Below are 20,506 nucleotides of genomic sequence, written 5' to 3'. Positions count from 1 at the left end.
CAGAACTGAGGGAGCCGCTGCATTAGTACCATAGCAGGACTGTAAATTGAACTATGGTGCTCGCATGAGTTGCATTTCATGTGGTTTTATGAATCAAAATAGCGGTCTTTGAATGCAAGGCAGTGCCACATGGGAACAAAATAGGAAGATTATGCATGAGCTTGGTCAAAATTTTTTGTATTCACAATAGAACAGAAATCTATGAGAGCTTTCAGATCCAAGGATTTTCACAGATAAATTAGTTTTTATTTGTATTATTATACCAATTTAAGTACTTTGAGAAAAAGCCCAAAGGGCTACACATAACTCATGTAGGTATATGTTCATTTGAACTTGGTCTTATCCTAGTATTTGGTGTCAATCAGACATCATAGATCTGTCATGAAGAAAACAACTATCCGTGAGGAAGGGAAACTATAAATATATTGATTGAGTTTTGTACAAACTATGGAAGTGAAGGAATAAAAGAACTTTAAAAGTTTGGAGCTTAGGAGTCATATACATTTTTATAAAACATTCATCCATGATTTTGCCTTTTATATGACAATATGGTTTATATAGGCAAATGAATAATTTCTGTACTATTGAAATAGCTAAGGACTAGGTCTCAGTTCTTGAAATAATAAGAGGTTTGGTTAGCCAATAAATGTTTAAAATTATGGCCTCTTCCTCCTCCCCCCACCATCACGTACACACACACACACACACACACACACACACAATATTTTGTTTGGTTTGGATCCATCACTATTACTGGTCGATTGGTTCCATTTTTAAAGCTTAGCAAACACCTGTATTCTGCCAGCTCTCTATTCTGTATCTCCAGTTTGGGGCTTCTTTCTGAGAGTCAGACTCATATACCGCACTGTCTGCTGAGTGGTTCCACTTAGCATTCTGTAGGCACCTGAAACTCATCATGTTCGTAATGAAACTTATTTCAACATTCATCCTACATGCTTTTTACAGTCTCTATTTTAGGTAATGGAACTATTCCAAGTCAGAAACGAAAAGTTATCCTAGACTCCTAATGTATTTCCTAAATATTAATTTCTTTCAAATTTTTCTTTTCCTCTCTACTCTCCCTGAATTGATTGTCCAATTAGTTTATTGATTTTCTTGCCTCCAGCCTTTTCACATTATATTCAGTCTTTAGAAGAACAAAAGTGATTTTTTTAAACTGTATATCTAGCCAGATCACTCTTCTGTTTAGAATCCTCCCTTCAGTGTATTTTTAACATAACTGTAAAGCTATGCAAATCTATAAGCATGGTATCTTTTCCATCTATTTTCAGCCACCGCCTGCATTTTGGCCTCTTTCAGAACTACCAAACTTACTATAGGTCTGCCCATAAATTACTTGCTCTGTTCTTCCCATTATGTTTTCCGCCCCCCTCATGGCTATTTGTTTTCCGGACTTCCCAGGTGGTTCAATGTAAAGAATCCACCTGACAATGACAGAAACACAGATTCCATCACTGGATTGGGAAGATCCCTGGAGAAGGAAATGGCAATCCACCCCAGTATTCTTGCCTGGGAAATCCCATAGACAGAGGAACCTGGCAGGCTATAGTCCACGGGGTTGCAAAAGAGTCAGACATGACTTAGTGACTAAACAGCAATTGCTTTTATCTTGCAAAACCAGATCAGCTTTTGTATTTCTCTCCTGCTGGATATTTATGCTTCTTGAGGAAAGGAACCGTCGTATTCATTATCATAAATTCAATACCTAGCAGAGGGCCTGACATACACTATACACTTGATAATTATTTGTTGAACTGAATAATGCTGGTTTATGGTTCTGTTTACCTTTTGCTATTGATTGCTTTGATTAAATGGGTGATTGTCTGCAATACTGAGTTTCCATCCGTGGAGTTAACTTTGGTCAAATACTTAAGTATACCAAGTATTTTCCTCATGATTCTTAATTTATGCTCTTAATCTCTTCTCCATCCACTCAAAGAGCAGTTACTTCATGTTGACACCCAAATCTGAGTAAAATAAAGGCTTCTTCACCTTAGATTATTGCTTTCTTAGTGGGTTCTTATGAAAGTTCACTGTGATGGAGAACTTAAGTGGCAATGATATTAGCATTTCATAAGGTGAACAAGGATACTAGTATGCTTGAAGTCTATATTGTTTCGCTTTGTTGTTGCTCAGTTGCCCAGTCATGTCCAACTCTTTGTGGCCCCATGGACTACACATGCCAGGCTTCCCTGTCCTTTACTATCTCCTGGAGTTTGCTCAAACTCATGTCCTTTGAGTCGGTGATGCCATCCAATCATCTCGTTCTCTGTCGCCCTCTTCTCCTCCTGCCCTCAATAACCAACATCAGGGTCTTTTCCAGTGAGTCAGCTTTTTGCATCAGGTGGCCAAAGTATTGGAGCTTCAGCATCAGTCCTTGGTTTGATCTCCTTGCAGCTCAAGGGACTTAAAAGAGTTTTCTCCAGCACCACAATTCAAAAGCATCAGTTCTTCAGCACTTAGCCTTCTTTATGGTCCAGCTGTCATATCCATACATGACTACTGGAAAAAGCATAGCTTTGTCTATATGGACTTTTATTGGCAAAAGTGATGTCTCTACTTTTTAATATGCTGTCTAGGTTTGTCCTAGGTTTTCTTCCAAGGAGCAAGTGTCTTTTAATTTCATGGCTGCAGTCACCATCCAGAGTGATTTTGGAGCCCAAGATTATTTTGTTTAGGTTAACTTAATTTAGTGGTAAGCAGTGATTTACCAAGAAGATTAACCATTGAAACCAACAAACTGATTGGAAGTTTGGCGTATTTGTCTCAAATCAGTGATGGAAATTAGGACCTCCAACTTTTACTTTTCTTGGGGACTAGAATAGAAATCTGTATGACTTTAGCATTCAATATTTGTTTTTGCCGTAGGATTAATTATGTTATTTAATCTCAGTAAGAAAATTAATAATTTATGCCTAAATAATATACAGTGAACATATGAATACTAATTAGTATATTATAATTAAAAGACTTGAATTACACCTGCATTGCATTGTCAAGTGTAAGTATACATTCCAGTTAAATCCAGCCAGTCAGTATTATGTATAAGGAGACAGAGCTATTGGTCTAAAATTTGAACTTGAATTGGGTTGCTACTCTGAATTGAAATCTTTGGTAAATTTTTGGTTGCAGCTTAATAAAATTACTTGTAAGTAGTTTGTTAGAGGGAAAATAAAAATTAGAGTATAATTTATATTACATTACACTGACTTCTCCAGGGGTATGTGAGTTATTTATTTAACCTGGAATTTAACTATAATGAATATTTTCAAACTGAGTTGTCTTTGAGATTGAGACTAGTTTGCTATTTAAATATTCATTGAAGAAATGTGAAAAACACTAGGTTTCTGCATTAAATTTTTAAATTTTATTTAAATAGTGCATTTAAATAATAAATAAATAAATAATAAATAATTTAAATAGTGCATTTAAAAATTCTAAAACATTTTATGAAATGCCACACTTCAAAAAATATTTGGTTGTTACATTTTTAAAATCATAAATCAAGGAACTGTGGGGGCTCCTCTGGTGATCCAGTGGTTAAGTGCTTAAAACTTCCTGCCTCCATCACAGTGGGTATAGGTTTGATCCCTGGTTGGGGAACTAAGATCCCACAGTCCACTCAGCATGGCGAAAATGTAAAAAAAAAAGAAGAAGAAGAAGAAACTATGATGCTGGATGGATTACCAGCATTACTCTGAAGAAGACGTGGTTTGTCATTTTAGTTTGCATGCAGCCTTGCTTGTGTCTGATTCTATAATCAGTAAATTTCCAAGAAGGATATGGCATATTTCTGTATGATTCAGTTTTAGAGTTATAATCTAAGAGAAATATTCTAGTATTCAGATACTAATCACATAGAATTTGGTTCAGTTCAGTTCAGTCACTCAGTCGTATCTGACTCTTTGTGACCCCACGAATTGCAGCACACCAGGCCTCCCTGTCCATCACCAACTCCCGGAGTTCACCCAAACCCATGTCCATTGAGTCGGTGATGTCATCCAGCCATCTCATTCTCTGTCGTCCTCTTCTCCTCCTGCCCTCAGTCTTTCCCAGCATCAGGATCTTTTCAAGTGAATCAACTCTTCACATCAGGTGGCCAGTGTATTGGAGTTTCAGCTTCAGCACCAGTCCTTCCAATGAACACCCAGGACTGATCTCCTTCAGGATGGACTGGTTGGATCTCCTTGCAGTCCAAGGGACTCTCAAGAGTCTTCTCCAACACCACAGTCCAAAAGCATCAATTCTTCGGCATTCAACTTTCTGTATAGTTCGACTCTCACATCCATACATGACCACTGGAAAGACCCTATCCTTGACTAGATGGACCTTTATTGACTAATGTCTCTGCTTTTCAATATGCTGTATAGATTGGTCATAACTTTCCTTCCAAGGAGTGTCTTTTAATTTCATGGCTGCAGTCACCATCTGCAGTGATTTTGGAGCCCAGAAAAATAAAGTCAGCCACTGTTTCCATTGTTTCCCCATCTATTTGCCATGAAGTGGCCACAGGACTGGAAAAGGTCAGTTTTCATTCCAATCCCAAAGAAAGGCAGTGCCAAAGAATGCTCAAACTACCACACAGTTGCACTCATCTCACACGCTAGTAAAGTATTTGGTTAGATACACTTAAAAAATGATGGAGCCCAGACTGGTGGCCCTGTGATGAGCTAGAGGGGTTGGGTGGGGGCAGGGGAGGGAGGCTCAGGAAGGAAGAGATGGGGTGTGTGTGTGTGTGTGTGTGTGTGTGTGTGTGTGTGTGTGTGTGTGTGTGTGTGTGTGTGTGTGTGTGTGTGTGTGTGTGTGTGTAGTTATGACTGATTCAAGTTGTTGTACGGCAGAAACCCAACACAAAATTGCAGGTCAATTTTTCATGAATTAAGAAACGAATAAAAATTTAAAAACATGGTTCCCTCTTTAAGAAATTTCAGAAATCACTAATAAAGCACAGTCCTATTCTAGCACTTCTAGTGGGCAATAAGGACAACTAATATCATTGTCTTTTTGCTTGCTAGAGAGGGTTTTCTGTTTACATTAAAAGAAAAAAAAAAAACACTGTGGGATGCACAATGTAAATTTCTGCTTTGCCAAGAGTGATAGTGAACATACATGAAAGTAAAACCTACATCATAATCATTGTTCAGAGATTGACAAGTGTGGTTTCAGTGTTCCTGTTTTCTTAAAACCCTAAAGCTATGTGACACTGGTTTTTCGGCAGAAAAATTACAACACATTTAAAACATGTAGCCAAAAATAGGGGTGGAGCCAAGAGAAAAGTTAGTACTCTTGTTTCTTATGGAAAAGCAAACATCACTCAGAACATAAGATCCTACTGGGCCCATAGATAGTTTGCTTTGAGAGTAAGATGTCATTTTTATGTGACATCTAAACTATGATGGCTTATAACAGATGATCAAGAAAATCATGTTCTATCAACAGAACTAAACTTGGGAATGATAATCAGAAGCATTGGCAAACCTTTCAGACACCCACATCTTCCAAGAAAATTACTCATAATAGCAATTTTGCTTTGAGGTATTAGGCAGCATGTTTTAGTAAAATGTGGGTATAAACTCAACCAGAAAACAAAGCATTTCCTTTCTTTTTGCCTATAGACCATAAAACATACCATAAACTAAATGAACAAAAAGGCACGTGTTTTTTTTTTCACAATCATAAACTAAGTATCTTTGTTTCCTGCCTATTACAGAATGCCATAACAGAATTAGTTTTTCATCATGAGATGCATCTGCAAGATGCCACACAAGCAAATGCTAAAAATTATTTGGATTTGAGGGGGTAGGTAATTTATAATGGCTCAGTTTAATTCCATACTGTGGTTGTAAGCTTGACATGCTTTTAGAAAAAGTGAGATTATTTTAGAAAAGTGTCAGTTTTCATATACTTTCTTGCAGTTCTATTCATTGACTAACAAACAGAAGTGAAGAAAACTTTAATAGACTGCTGAATGTGGTCCTGACAGACCATATCTGGTGTTCTTTAGATTTATATTGGCCTTTTGTCAACAGTTTGATTGTAGTTGCATCCAAGGGTCTTCCTGGGATTTTTTTCCCTCCTTTGACTTAGCTTTAATGTTACAGTGTATATTTTATATTTTTTGTTGAAAAAGAAAAATCCCAGGTATAGCTTGGGTATACTTACCCACCCTGCCACCATCACCAATCTCAGTTTTAAAAAAAAGCTTTGTACATAAAATTATTTTGAAAATGTTGGCTATTTAATGAACAAAAATGAAACACACTGTAAATTTACAGTGGTGGAATTTTTTGGTGTGTCTGTAGTTAACCTAGGACTATCTGGACATGAATGAGCCAAGGAAAGCAATTTTATAGTAACAACAAAATCATCTAAAATTATATTATTAAAATAGACAGGAGGGGAAGGAGAGTCTAGCTGTCTTATCTCTCCACCCAAATTTGAATAAATATACCTGGTTTTTCTCAGATCATGGTAATAGTTTCTTCTTTGTGGAACTAATACTAGAGTCAAAGAGTGCTTCCTCACACCATTTTACTATTTTATTTAAGTGGAGTAAATTCTGCAGAATTTAAAGCCTGGCCTCCTATTGAAATTTAATTCGTCCATGCCAAATTCAAATACAGAGAGCTGTATTCATTTCCCAAGACTTCAAAAGTTTGACAGTGTCAGTTGGAGAGCAGATATTTTCTTAGATCTTACCTGTCTAGGTACTCTAGGTAGTTTAGGACTGTGTAGGTCCTTTAAAGCCAACAGTTATTTTCTTTTGGCAGAACTGTAGCTTGCTTCTGCCGACATATTCTTTCCTTTTCTGGAGCTAATATCTAGTTAAATGACTGGAGGAATGCAGTGAGATGCCACAGTAGCTGCCTGGCTTTTTCTCCCAGACCTGAGTTCCACATGGACCTCAAACGCTGGCCTTCCTGTTGTGTAGACTAAGACACCCTTTGTGTTCAGTCTTCTGAAGGATCAGTTTTTAGCCCATTACGTGATTCTTTCTGGAAAATGCGGTAGCCACTGCATACCACTGGTACTTATGCCTGTGGTTTATGAACTAGAAAAATATGAAGATGCCATACCTGAAGTGCACCTTCAAAATGTCATTATTAGAGTCCTACTACTAAGTATGATAAACCTTGAACCCACTTCCATTAGGTCCTCTTTGATTTAATGCCTGATTTTCATAGGGGTTAGATAGGGAGCTACCCAAGTTCAGCACCTTGGCCTAAAGAGGCAACTGAGGACCAACTCTTAGGTTATAAATGCCGTGAGCCTTATTTGCCAGTATATCACCTGGCATATTGGCTGCATCATAGTAGATGCATAACATGGATTTTCTTAAATGAAGGAAGGAACAATAGAGTAAGAAAGCCTGCAGGATCCATGGCCATGGCAAGAGTCGGACACGACTTAGCAACTAAACCACCACGACTTAGCAACTAAACCACCACCACCAGCATGCACTAGCATGCTGGATGCTAGATTTGAAACTGAAACTTTTTTTGAAACGTGGAAGAGGGCATGGCAACTCACTCCAGTATTCTTGCCCGGAGAATCCCCATGGACAGAGGAGCCTGGCAGGCTACAGTCCATGGGATCGCAAAGAGTTGGACACGACTGAACGAATAAGCACATGAGCCCCTTATCCCAGAACTACAGAAATGCTTTGAGAAGGACAGGTTAAGAAATCCCGATGTTCAAGGAAGCCCTTCCTTCTCTCTGTAACCTAAACCTGTGTTTTCATATCAAGTCCCACCTCTTCTATCAAGCTTTCCAACTTTCATAGTCTGTACCAGTGACCTCAAACTATTTTGGTAGTTTACCGTATACTAAAACAGCAGTGAGCATATAACCTAATGCATATTGATTTTATGATATTTTTTAAAAATTCCATAGATTGAACTGTTACATAATTATAAAGTTAGAAATTAAAGAAGACTGAATTAAGCAGGAAATAAAGAGTAACTTTTTTTGGGAAAATCACAATAGCTTTATTAACATCTCAAAGGCAAATATGAGTAAATTTTATCATTAGTGAATTTGGATATAAATCTATATTATACATAATCATCTTGTTTCTAATTTCTTTGGTGACTTCTTGTCAGGTTGGTATAGGCTTTAGTCTTGGTAACATGTGACATCTGATGTGTTAGATGCCACCAGGTGAAGGTGGCAATGCCAAGGACAGTTCAGTTCAGTCGGTGAGTTGTGTCCGACTCTTTGTGACCCTGTGGACTGCAGCACACCAGGCTTACCCAAACTCATGTCCATAGAATTGATGATGCCATTCAACCATCTCATCCTCTGTCATCCCCTTCTCCTCCTGCCTTCAACCTTTCCCAGCATCAGAGTCTTTTCAAATGAGTCAGTTCTTCGCATCAGGTGGCCAAAGTATTGGAGTTTCAGCTTCAGCATCAGTCCTTGAATATTCAGGACTAATTTCCTTTAGAATGGACTGGTTGGATCTCTCTGCTGTCCAAGGGACTCTCAAGAATCTTCTCCACCACCACAGTTCAAAAGCATCTGTTCTTCGGCACTCAGCTTTCTTCATAGTCCAACTCTCACATCCTTACGTGACGACTGAAAAACTACAGATTTGACTAGATGGACCTTTACTGGTATGTTTCTGCTTTTTAATATGCTGTCTAGTTTGGTCATAGCTTTTCTTCCAAGGAGCAAGTGTCTTTTTATTTCATGGCTATAGTCACCATCTGCAGTGATTTTGGAGCTCAAGAAAATAAAGTCTGTCACTGTTTCCATTGTTTCCCCATCTATTTGCCATGAAGTGATGGGACCGGATGCCATGATCTTACTTTTTTGAATGCTGAGTTTTAAGCCAACTTTTTCACTCTCCTCTTTCACTTTCATCAAAAGGCTCTTTAGTTTCTCTTCACTTTCTGCCGTAAGGGTGGTGTCATCTGTGTATCTGAGGTTATTGATATTTCTCCCAGCAATCTTGATTCCAGCTTGTGCTTCATCCAGCCTGGCATTTCTCATGATGTACTCTGCATATAAGTTAAATAAGCAGGGTGACAATATACAGCCTTGACATACTCCTTTCCAGATTTGGAACCAGTCTGTTGTTCCACGTCCCATTCTAACTGTTGCTTCTTGACCTGCATGTAGATTTCTCAGCAGGCAGGTAAGGTGTTCTGGAATTCCCATCTCTTTCAGAATTTTCCACAGTTTGTTGTGATCCACACAGTCAAAGGCTTTGGCATAGTCAATAAAGCAGAAGTAGATGTTTTCCTGGAACCCTCTTACTTTTTTGATGATATAACAATGGATGTTGGCAATTTGATCTCTGGTTCCTCTGCCTTTTCTAAATCCAGCTTGAACATCCAAAAGTTCACAGTTCAGGTATTGTTGAAGCCTGGCTTGGAGAATTTTGAGCATTACTTTGCTAGTGTGTGAGATGAGTGCAATTGTGTGGTAGTTTGAGCATCCTTTGGCATTGCCTTTCTTTGGGACTGGAATGAAAGTAGATCTTTTCTAGTCCTGTGGCACTGCTGAGTTTTCCAAATTTGCTGGCATATTGAGTGCAGCACTTTAACAGCATCATCTTTATGATTTGATATAGCTCAACTTGAATTCCATCACCTTCACTAGCTTTGTTCGTAGTGATGCTTCCTAAGGCCCACTTGACTTCGCATTCCGTAATGTCTGGCTCTAGGTGAGTGATCACACCATTGTGGTTATCTGGGTCATGAAGATCTCTTTTGTATAGTTCTTCTGTGTATTCTTGCCACCTCTTCTTAATATCTTCTTTTTCTGTTAGGTCCATACCATTTCTGTCCTTTATTGAGCCCATCTTTGCATGAAAAGTTCCCTTGGTATCTCTAATTTTCTTGAAGAGATCTCTAGTGTTTCCCATTCTATTGTTTTCCTCTATTTCTTTGCACTGATCACTGAGGAAGACTTTATGTCTCCTTGCTATTCTTTGGAACTCTGCATTCAAATAGGTATATCTTTTGTTTTCTCCTTTGCCTTTAGCTTCTCTTCTTTTCACAGCTATTTGCAAGGCCTCCTCAGACAACCATTTTGCCTTTTTCCATTTGTTTTTCTTGGGGCTGGTCTTGATCACTGCCTCCTGTACAATGTCATGAACCTTTGTCCATAGTTCTTCAGGCACTCTGTCTATCAGATCTAATCCCTGAATCTGTAAGGGATTTGAATTAGGTCATACATGAATGGTCTATGGTTTTCCCTACTTTCTTCTTTTTAAGCCTGAATTTGGCAGTAATGAGCCAAATTCATGCCATGATCTGAGCATGGCAGCCACTGCCAGCTCCCAGTCTTTTTTTGCTGACTGTATGGAGCTTCTCCATCTTTTGCTGCAAAGGATATAATCAATCTGGTTTCGGTATTGACCATCTGGTGATGTCCGTGTGTAGAGTCTTCTACATGTGAGTCTTCTGTTGTGTTGTTGGAAGAGTGTGTTTGCTATGACCAGTGCATTCTCTTGGCAGAATTCTTTTAGCCATTGACCTGCTTCATTTTGTACTCCAAAGTCAAATTTGCCTGTTATGCTGTGTATCTCTTGACTTTGTACTTTTGCATTCTAGTTCCCTATAATAAAAAGGACATCTTTTTTGGGTGTTAGTTCTAGAAGGTCTTGTAGGTCTTCATAGAACCATTCAACTTCAGCTTCTTCAGCATTACTGGTTGGGCATAGCCTTGGCTTACTGTGATACTGAATATTTTGCCTTAGAAACAAACAGAGATCATTCTGTCATTTTTGAGATTGCATCCAAGTACTGCATTTCAGACTCTTTTGTTGACTGTGATGGTTACTCCATTTCTTCTAAGGGATTCTTGCCCACAATAGTAGATATAATGTTCATCTGAGTTAAATTCACCCATTCTAGTCATAGAATATGGTGAAGTAGAAGGACATGCACTCATCTTCTCCTGCAAGAACTCCAAAATTACAACTCACAACAATTGATAGGAGACTGTTGGATCCCACCAGAAAAAGATAACCCACATCCAAGGGCAAAGGAGAAGCCCTTGCAAGATGGTAGGAGGAGCACAATCACATTTGGAATCAAACCCCATACCCGCCAGAGATGCTCGGAGGGCTCAAAGAAACCTTGTGCGCACCAGGACCCAGAGAACCCACAGAGACTGAGCCAGAGCTGTGTTTGAGTGTCTCCTGTGGAGGTACAGGTCAGCAGTGGGCTGCTGCAGGGTCAGGGGCTCTGGGTGCAGTATACTTGGGTATGGCATAAATCCTCTTGGGGGAGGTTGCCATTAACCCATCATAGAGCCACAAAAACTTACACAGGACTGGGGAAACAGACTCTTGGAGGGCACAAACAAAAGCTTGTGCACACCAGGACCCAGGAGAGAGGAGCAGTGACCCCAAAGAGACTGACCCAGACTTGCCCGTGAGAGTCCAGGAGTCTCCGGTGGAGGCGTGGGTCTGCAGAGGCGTGGGTTGGCAGTGGCCGGCTGCAGGGTTGGGGGCAGTGAGTGCAGCAGTGCCCGCATGGACCTTTTGAAGGAGATCTCCGTTATCTTCCTTACCTCCACTATAGTTTGGCCTCAGGTCAAACGACAGGGAGGGAACACAGCCCCGCCCACCAACAGAAAACTGGATTAAAGATTTACTGAGCATGTCCCTGCCCATCAGAACAAGACCCAGTTTCCCCCACAGTCAGTCTCTCCCATCAGGAAGATTCCATAAGCCTTTTATCCTTCTCCATCACAGGGCAGACAGAATGAGAACCACAATTACAGAAAACTAACCAATCTGATCACATGGACTGCAGCCTTGTCTAACTCAATGAAACTATGAGCCATGCCATGTAGGGCAACCCAAGATGAATGGGTCATGGTGGAGAGTTCTGACAAAACGTGGTCCACTGGAGAAGGGAATGGCAAGCCACTTCAGTATTCTTGCCACAAAAACCCCATGAACAGTATGAAAAGGCAAAAAGGTAGGGCACTGAAAGATGAACTCCCCAGGTCAGTAGGTGCCCATTATGCTACTGGAGATCAGTGGAGAAATAACTCTGAAAAGAATGAAGAGATGGAGTCAAAGCAAAAACAACACTCAGTTGTGGATGTGACTGGTGCTAGAAGTAAAGTCCGATGCCATGAAGAGCCATTTTGCATTGGAAGCTGTAACGTTAGGTCCATGAATCAAGGCAAATTGGAGGTGGTCATACAGGAGATGGCAAGAGTGACCATTGACATTTTAGGAATCAGCAAACAAAAATGGACTGGAATGGGTGAATTTAACTCAGAGGACCATTATATCTACTACTGTGGGGAGGAAATGGCAACCTAAATATTTATAACAATTCATTTTTTCCTCTTAGAAAAAAATATAAATGGAGTTTCTAACAATTGCACTCATCTCACACACTAGTAAAGTAATGCTCAAAATTCTCCAAGCCAGGCCTCAGCAATACGTGAACAGTGAACTTCCAGTTGTTCAAGCTGGTTTTAGAAAAGGCAGAGGAACCAGAGATCAAATTGCCAACATCAGCTGGATCATCAAAAAAGCAAGAGAGTTCCAGAAAAACATCTATTTCTGCTTTATTGACTATGCCAAAGCCTTTGACTGTGTGGATCACAATAAACTGTGGAAAACTCTGAAGGAGATGGGAATACCAGACCACCTCACCTGCCTCTTGAGAAACCTATATGCAGGTCAGGAAGCAACAGTTAGAACTGGACATGGAAAAACAGACTGGTTCCAAATCTGGAAAGGAGTACGTCAAGGCTGTATATTGTCACCCTGCTTATTTAACTTATATGCAGTGTATATCATGAGAAACACTTGGCTGGAAGAAGCACAAGCTGGAATCAAGATTGCCGGGAGAAATATCAATAACCTCAGATATGCAGATGACACCACCCTTACGGCAGAAAGTGAAGAGAAACTAAAGAGCCTTTTGATGAAAGTGAAAAAGGAGAGTGAAAAAGTTGGCTTAAAGCTCAGCATTCAGAAAACTAAGATCATGGCATCTGGTCCCATCACTTCAGGGCAAATAGATGGGGAAACAGTGGAAATGGTGACAGACTTTATTTTCTTGGGCTCCAAAATCACTGCAGATGGTGATTGCAGCCATGAAATTAAAAGACGCTTACTCCTTGGAAGGAAAGTTATGACCAACCTAGACAGCATATTAAAAAGCAGAGACAGTGCTCGCTTCGGCAGCACATATACTAAAATTGGAACGATACAGAGAAGATTAGCATGGCCCCTGCGCAAGGATGACACGCAGGTTCGTGAAGCGTTCCATATTTTAAAAAAAAAAAAAAAAAAGCAGAGACATTACTTTGCCAACAAAGGTTCATCTAGTCAAGGCTATGGTGTTTCCAGTGGTCATATATGGATGTGAGAGTTGGACTGTGAAGAAAGCTGAGCGCCGAAGAATTGATGCTTTTGAACTGTGGTGGTGGAGAAGATTCTTGAGAGTCCCTTGGACTGCAAGGAGATCCAACCAGTCCATCCTAAAGGAGATCAGTCCTGGGTGTGCATTGGAAGGACTGATGCTGAAGCTGAAACTCCAATACTTGGCCACCTCATGCGAAGAGTTGACTCATTGGAAAAGACCCTGATGCTGGGAAAGATTGGGGGCAGGGATAGAATGGGATGACAGAGGATGAGATGGCTGGATGGCATCACCAACTCGATGGACATGAGTTTGGGTAAACTCTGGGAGTTGGTGATGGACAGGGAGGCCTGGTGTGCTGCAATTCATGGGGTCACAAAGAGTCAGACACAACTGAGCAACTGAACTGTACTGAACTGAACTTTTACTTTCTATACTGCAATAGAGCCCATGTATTTTTGCTGTGTCACTTAGTACTTGAATATCTAAAACTTTTTACTCTTTGCCTTTGCTTAAGTATATTTATTTACCTACCCATCAGAATGTCTGTAAAGGACATGATGGTCTTATCTTACATTTCAGTGTCCTATGTATCATCTGAAAGCACCTGTAAATAATGTTCAAAAACTATTTGATTAAGGACTGTAGCTAATTGGGATTCCTTATTTCTTGATAATTTTTGATTCATTACAATAATCTAAAGAATCAGAATCTAATAGGAATTACCTTAATTACCTTAAAATGGGCAGTACGTTATATAGTATGAAAAAATTATTTGAACTGTCTTGCAATCTATGTAGTACTATATTGGAGTGGGTTGCTATACTGGAGAAGGAAATGGCAATCCACTCCAGTATTCTTGCCTGGAAAATTCAGTGGAAAAGAGGAGCCTGGCAGGCTTCAGTCATGGGGTTGTAAGAGTTGGACATGACTTTGTGACTAAACTACCACTTAAAGTAGTCAGATGTAATTATCAGAATTTCTAAGTTCTCTTATGAAAGTTTTCTTTTTTTCCAAAGCTATTAGCAAGTTCAAATTTTACCTTTTATTTCCCCTGGCTGATAATGTAAGACAATATCCTTTGGACTGGTGAACCAAGAGATGTAATCCAAATCCACATAATATGAATCTGAACAACCGAGTTATTAATATTCACTCACCAAATCTGCTGTTTATACCCTTTGATTCTGAGGACTCTTTAAAATGAAGTTGGGCCATGTTAGGGAGGAAAGGAGTTTTTTTTTTTTATAAAAGATTCATCATTTATTCCTCATCTCCTGACTCTGCCTGCCTGGTTGCAGTCGGGGAGAGGGTCAAGGTGGGGAGTGAGTATAGCCCTCAGGACCTGCTTCATCCAGGCTCATGTTTTCTCTGACTTCTTGCTCTTCTTTAGTCACTAAGTTTCGTCCGACTCTTTGCAACCCCATGAACTGCAGCATGTCAGCCCCTCTGTCTTCCTCCATCTCCTGGAGTTTGCTTAAATTCACATACATTGAATCAGTGATGCCATGTAATCATCTCATCCTCCACTGCCCTCTTCTCCTTCGGCCTTCGGTCTTTCCCAGTATCAGGGTCTTTTCCAGTGAGTCAGCTCTTTGCATCAGGTGACCAAAGTATTGGAGCTTCAGCTTCAGCCTCAGTCCTTCCAATGAATATTCAAGGTTGATTTCCTTTAGGATTGATGGTTTCATCTCCTTGCCATCGTAGGGACTCTCAAGAGTCTTCTCCAGCACCACAATTCAAGAGCATTAATTCTTCAGTGCTTAGCCTTCTTTATGGTCCAACTCTCACATTCTTACATGACTACCGGAAAAACCATAGCTTTGACTACATGGACCTTTGTTGGCAAAGTGATAGCTTTGCTTTTTAACATGCTGTCTGGCTTCTTTTGGGTTCAGCATAAGGGAAGCAAGAATGGATGGGAGAAGAAAAAGGTCAGGTATTTATCCACTCTTCCCCTCTTCCCTCTGCTGCTGAGAATGCCTGTGTCTCCCTGGTGGATAGGGCAGGCCCCTATCCCTTGCTATAGCTTTTATGTAGTCTGGTTATACTGTTCTTTCTCTTTGCTCCTATGTCCCAGGGATGAAAATAGCTTTGTACTTTTCTAGTTCCTAGTCAGCAACATCCCTTGTTGGTTTTGTTAACACCTCTAAAGAATCCCCTCATCAAAATCCCACTTTTCTGATTGGACCACGACAGATACCCATGCTAAACAAGTTTGGAGTGTTTAATACAGATCTGAAGAAGATCTGCTGCTGGGTGTATGCAGGCACAGCTGCAGGAGGCTAAGAATAGCTCTGTTTGCAGCATCTCTTTTTTTTTTTTTTTTTTCTTTTTAGAATCTTCTGCAATTCTAAACTACTTTGGCGGGGGGTGGGGGGGGGGTTCAGTAGGGACTTTATCTTTCACTGCCAGCGTTTTCCTTTGTAATCTGATTCTCTCTCTACTCATTCAGAAGAGCCTGATATTAGAAGTTACCCTAGTTACTTGACCACGATAGTATTTTAGAATTGATGAACTTTAAAGAAGCATACCTCAGCCTTACATTTATCGTTTCAACTTTCTCTCTCTAATTTTATATAGAAAAACTGTATTGATTGTAAATGAAATTTTAGGCAACACCAAGTTGATGTAGTAATAATTAAGGGCCCAGAAGAACATCTTGAAATCCAAAAAGGTCTTTTTTCAAGTCTAGCTTTCAGAGTAAACCTGATCATGTCTTTGAGGTTAAGAGTAGGAAAGCCTATGAGGTTGAGAGTCTAGGTAGTTTTCTCCTCTAGAGATAGACCTGTGATCTCTCGAAGCTGACTGAGAAGGGGGAGGGTTGACCTATATGCAAATAAGAAAGACCTATTTCTAGGAGCTATTTAGTTTCCCCAGCTTCTTCAAGGAGATAAAACCTGCTTTCATCTAATCTCCTGGTAGGTCCTTCTCCTAGAAAGGCTTTCTATCCAAAACTGTCCTCTCCCTTTTTGAGCATAGATGAGTTCCTTTAATCTAAAGATCTCCTTATACATTTTATATTTTCTCACACACCTAAGGAAAAAAAAAAAAAAAAACGTGTGGTATTTTAGTACCCTTTTATGATATCCTGGGGCGTGTCCCTAGGCATCCTATATTCTTCCTGCCTTTGATAATAACATGTCTTCTGACAAAGTATATCTTCAGAATGAAACTGTCAGTTGCAATAGAATAAAAGCATTAAAGGATTGATCCAAATTTTTACATTTTTGATAGCAGTACTTTTGGTCCTACAATACACAGTCCCATCTGTCATAATGCGCCTCCATCCCTCCAGTTTCTAGGCTGTAGACACACCTTAGTACCAGTCAACAGTTCTCAATGTAAGGTGAAACATGGAGGGAGGTAGAAAGGTATGTTTTTAACATCTTACCTAAACTCCTTTGCTGAAGTCTTACAGCATTATTTTGTGTGATAATCGAAGGGGGTGCATGTAGTTGGTCACCATCCTCTCTACAAACATTGTTGATCGTTCACATATATAAATAATAATCACATCTCTCCATTTTCATTTTGACTATAAAAGAAATTGAGAATATTTAGCCATAACCTTGATTTTTTTTCCTTCATGATTCTTATGTTCCAGTCCTACAGTTATTTTCTTTATCCATGTTTTCTCCTCCTCATCTATATTTTGAAGATAGAATAGCCCCAAAATGAATTCTGAGCTTATATAAAAACACATATTAGACAGAGTGAAAATGTGCCTTATGGTCTTTTGTGTTTTGTGCTCTGTTATTACATCTCAGAATGACAGTATAATTGTAGAGATGTTGTTATTTCTTTTGTAAACTATCTGAACCCCCGGATATTCTCTGCTTTAATGATGCATAATCAGCCATTATCTATCTTGTATTTATGCTTTTGTTTAAGAAATTAATGACAAACTGGCAATGATAGTTCTAGTTTGGCACTTTTGGCACATTCAGTTCTAAATTAGTTAGATTTCATATGTCAAAAGATATTTTTTTCCCTTAAGAAATAGAATATGAGTCTGAACATTCACTATAAAAATATTCTAAAATTGAAATGTATAGCTTTGATAAACAGCAATGTAACATAACAATTTAAGATGGCTGAAGAAGGTTAGGATTATATATAAATACCTATGGCTGTTACTGATTATGTTCGTTTTCCAAAAGAGTAAAGCCTAAGTCATCCCAAACATATTTGTGCCCATCTTACACTGAAAGTCTTGCAGAGAAAGATTCCATACATTCTCTTAGTAACCAAATTTCTTATTTAGAATTATTTTTATAGAATAAATTATTTTTCCAACCAGGGGCTCCCTGTTCTCCATTTATTCATATGCAGTGTCATGTCAGGAAAAACAGTGTTTCTCATGTGAGTAACTGTTTCATTGTGGGCATTAGTAGCATACACAGACGGTACTAGATAGAGTCACCCTTCCACTGGAGATTTTTTAAAAAATAGCAGATTTTAATCCTATTAGTTCAGTCAATAGTGAGTGAAAAATCTCAATCCTAAAATCAGAGAAAAAGAATTTTATATTGTTCATGATCTGTGGCAGGAGTTTATTCATCTAAACTAATGTGTTAGAAAATCATCAGTGTATTCATTGAGTGCTAAATATCTTATACATTTAATAACATTAAATTATAATATTTTATATTATAATAAAACACAGTAATGTGTAGTAGCATGTAATGGCTTCGCTGATGGCTCAGTGGTAAAGAATCCGCCTGGCAATGCAGGAGCTGCTGCTGCTGCTGCTAAGTCGCTTCAGTCGTGTCCGACTCTGTGCGACCCCATAGACGGCAGCCCACCAGGCTCCCCCGTCCCTGGGATTCTCCAGGCAAGAACACTGGAGTGGGTTGCCATTTCCTTCTCCAGTGCATGAAAGTGAAAAGTAAAAGTGAAGTCGCTCAGTCGTGTCCGACTCTTAGCGACCCCATGGACTGCAGCCTACCAGCCTCCTCCGTCCCTGGGATTTTCCAGGCAAGAGTACTGGAGTGGGGTGCCACTGCCTTCTCCGGCAATGCAGGAGACGTGGGTTCAATCTCTGAGTCGGAAAGATCCCCTGGAGAAGAGAATGGTAACCCACTCCAGTATTCTTGCCTGGACAATCCCTTGAACAGAGGAGTCTGGCAGGCTACCGTCCACAGGATTGCAAAGAATCGGACATGACAGAGCATGCAGCAGTAACATGTAATATGTAAGTATGTGATAAGAGCTAATCTTTACATACTGTATGAGGTTTAAGCATGTGCCGTGTGCTCTTTCCAGTGTGTATAATCACTTACTCCTTACAATAACCTCATTAAGTAGATACTGGATGAGGAAACGACGGTGAAGGAGATGTTAAGTACTTTGTCCAGAATCACACAGGTAGTTAGTAGCAATGTGAAAATTTTATTCCATAATCCTAACAACAGGAATCAGCTTTCTTCTCTAAAATCAAATCATGTCTGTTCTTTTTCATGTTGCGGTGATTTCAGATGTCCATTTGCTTAAAATATTTAAAATAGGTTACTTAGTAATATTTTTCCTTTTGTTAAATTATTCTGCAATTATAGAATGTAGTATCTATATGGTAGGTGGACTATATGGTATCTAGACCTTATCAACTATCACAATTTTAAAGCTATGTTAAAATATAATGGATTAGCAAGTTATCTTATCTTTGGAATTGCTCAACTCTGTTTATAGTTATGTGAATGCAGGTCTGTATTCACGATAGCCAAAGCAAAGTGCAAATTTTGTTTACTCTTGTTTCATATTTACCATTTCTCATAATGATCCTCAAATGCTTGAAATATAGACGCATCTTTATGAAGATTTTCTGACAATGTAAAAATTATCAGTGTTAAATACTTCTGTAACATGTAGAGATTAATAAAAATTGCTGCTTCAGATTTCTTTTTAATATATTTAGAGCTGAATGACCCTGTCATATAAATATTTTAAAGAAAACTTCCAGTAATGTTTAGAAAATCAGCGTAGAAATCCTGGGCTTGGGGAATGGTCATGACGGTTCATGGAGAATAACTGGATTCCCATTCTTACCTGTCAATCATTCACCTGGCTCTGAACTTAGCTGACACCGTCCTTGTGAGTGCGACCACTTTTCTGCTACTGCTACTATTATTACACCTACAACTACCACCACTGCCATAGCAGGGTTGTGAGCAATTACTTGGGTGTCCTAAGTACCAGGCATACTACTAAGCACTGTATCCACATTCTACTTCATTCTCACAGTGATTTTGTTACGTTAGTTTACCCCTGTTTTATTCTCAAACCTGAGCATCTTTAATCTAAAGCAGCAATAAAACGAAGTGACTGTCACCTAATCTCCTGAACATTTTGTCCCTCTCCTGCCTCTGAGTCATCCTTAAATGGAGTACGTAAATGGCCTCTTTCATGTTGTGAGGCACATTTGAGGGGCCAAATGGAGCATCTTCCCACTTTGACAGAGGGAGTTGAAATGGTTTATAACATCTTCCAGTGTAGTTTAGGAATTACATCCTTAGGCTGGGATAATTGGTTCCCTGCTCACTGAATTAAAGAATGACAAGCCTGGGGAGGACTTTATTTTACTAAAGGAAGTTAATCTTTGGAATAGAAAAATGGTCACATTGCAGAACTTTTAGGAGAATAAAATTATTGTTAGTTTTCCCATCCCAACACATGCATACATGCATATACATCCACACGTGGATCAAAGAAAGCAGATGGGCCATTTTAATAAGAACCCTACCCCACCAATAGGTGACCATCTGAATCAGAGTGTTTATTTAGCGCTCTGTTGTGTAGAAGTGTACTCTGCATGCATTATTTAATCATTCAGTCTCTTTTAAAGTGGTAGTTATTATTTTCTTGATTTCACGGATGAGGACACTGAGTCCTTAAAGAGAATGAATCTTGAAGACCATGAATGATTTGTTTATGACAGCTGCCCAGGACAACATTTATGTGGGTATTGCCATATCTATTCTATATTCTGCGTCTTGTAAAACCTTAAATTACCCATTTTGGAAAGATACCTGTTAGCCAAATTATCTCAACTAGAGAGCAGTGAGCCAGTTAGTAGGAAATTACTGCATATGTGCACAAGAGAATCCTATGTCATCACGCAGTTTTGGAAGCAAGAATGT

The 20,506-nt window shown here is 39.3% G+C and overlaps 1 protein-coding gene and 1 non-coding gene across 17 annotated transcripts in view; both read left to right on the top strand.

Annotated features, from left to right (window-relative positions):
• The window catches only part of MAP2 (microtubule associated protein 2), a 284,810-nt gene that overhangs the window by 16,466 nt on the left and 247,838 nt on the right, over positions 1-20,506 (top strand). The window lies entirely within an intron of this gene.
• LOC122699048 lies at positions 13,174-13,280 on the top strand. The gene has a single exon (XR_006342534.1). It is a non-coding gene; the product is annotated as a U6 spliceosomal RNA (small nuclear RNA).

Source organism: Cervus elaphus, chromosome 8, assembly GCF_910594005.1.
Source record: "Cervus elaphus chromosome 8, mCerEla1.1, whole genome shotgun sequence".
NCBI lineage: Eukaryota > Metazoa > Chordata > Mammalia > Artiodactyla > Cervidae > Cervus > Cervus elaphus.
Note: the sequence above shows the minus strand (reverse complement) of the source record. Positions and strands in the feature narration are given on the sequence as shown.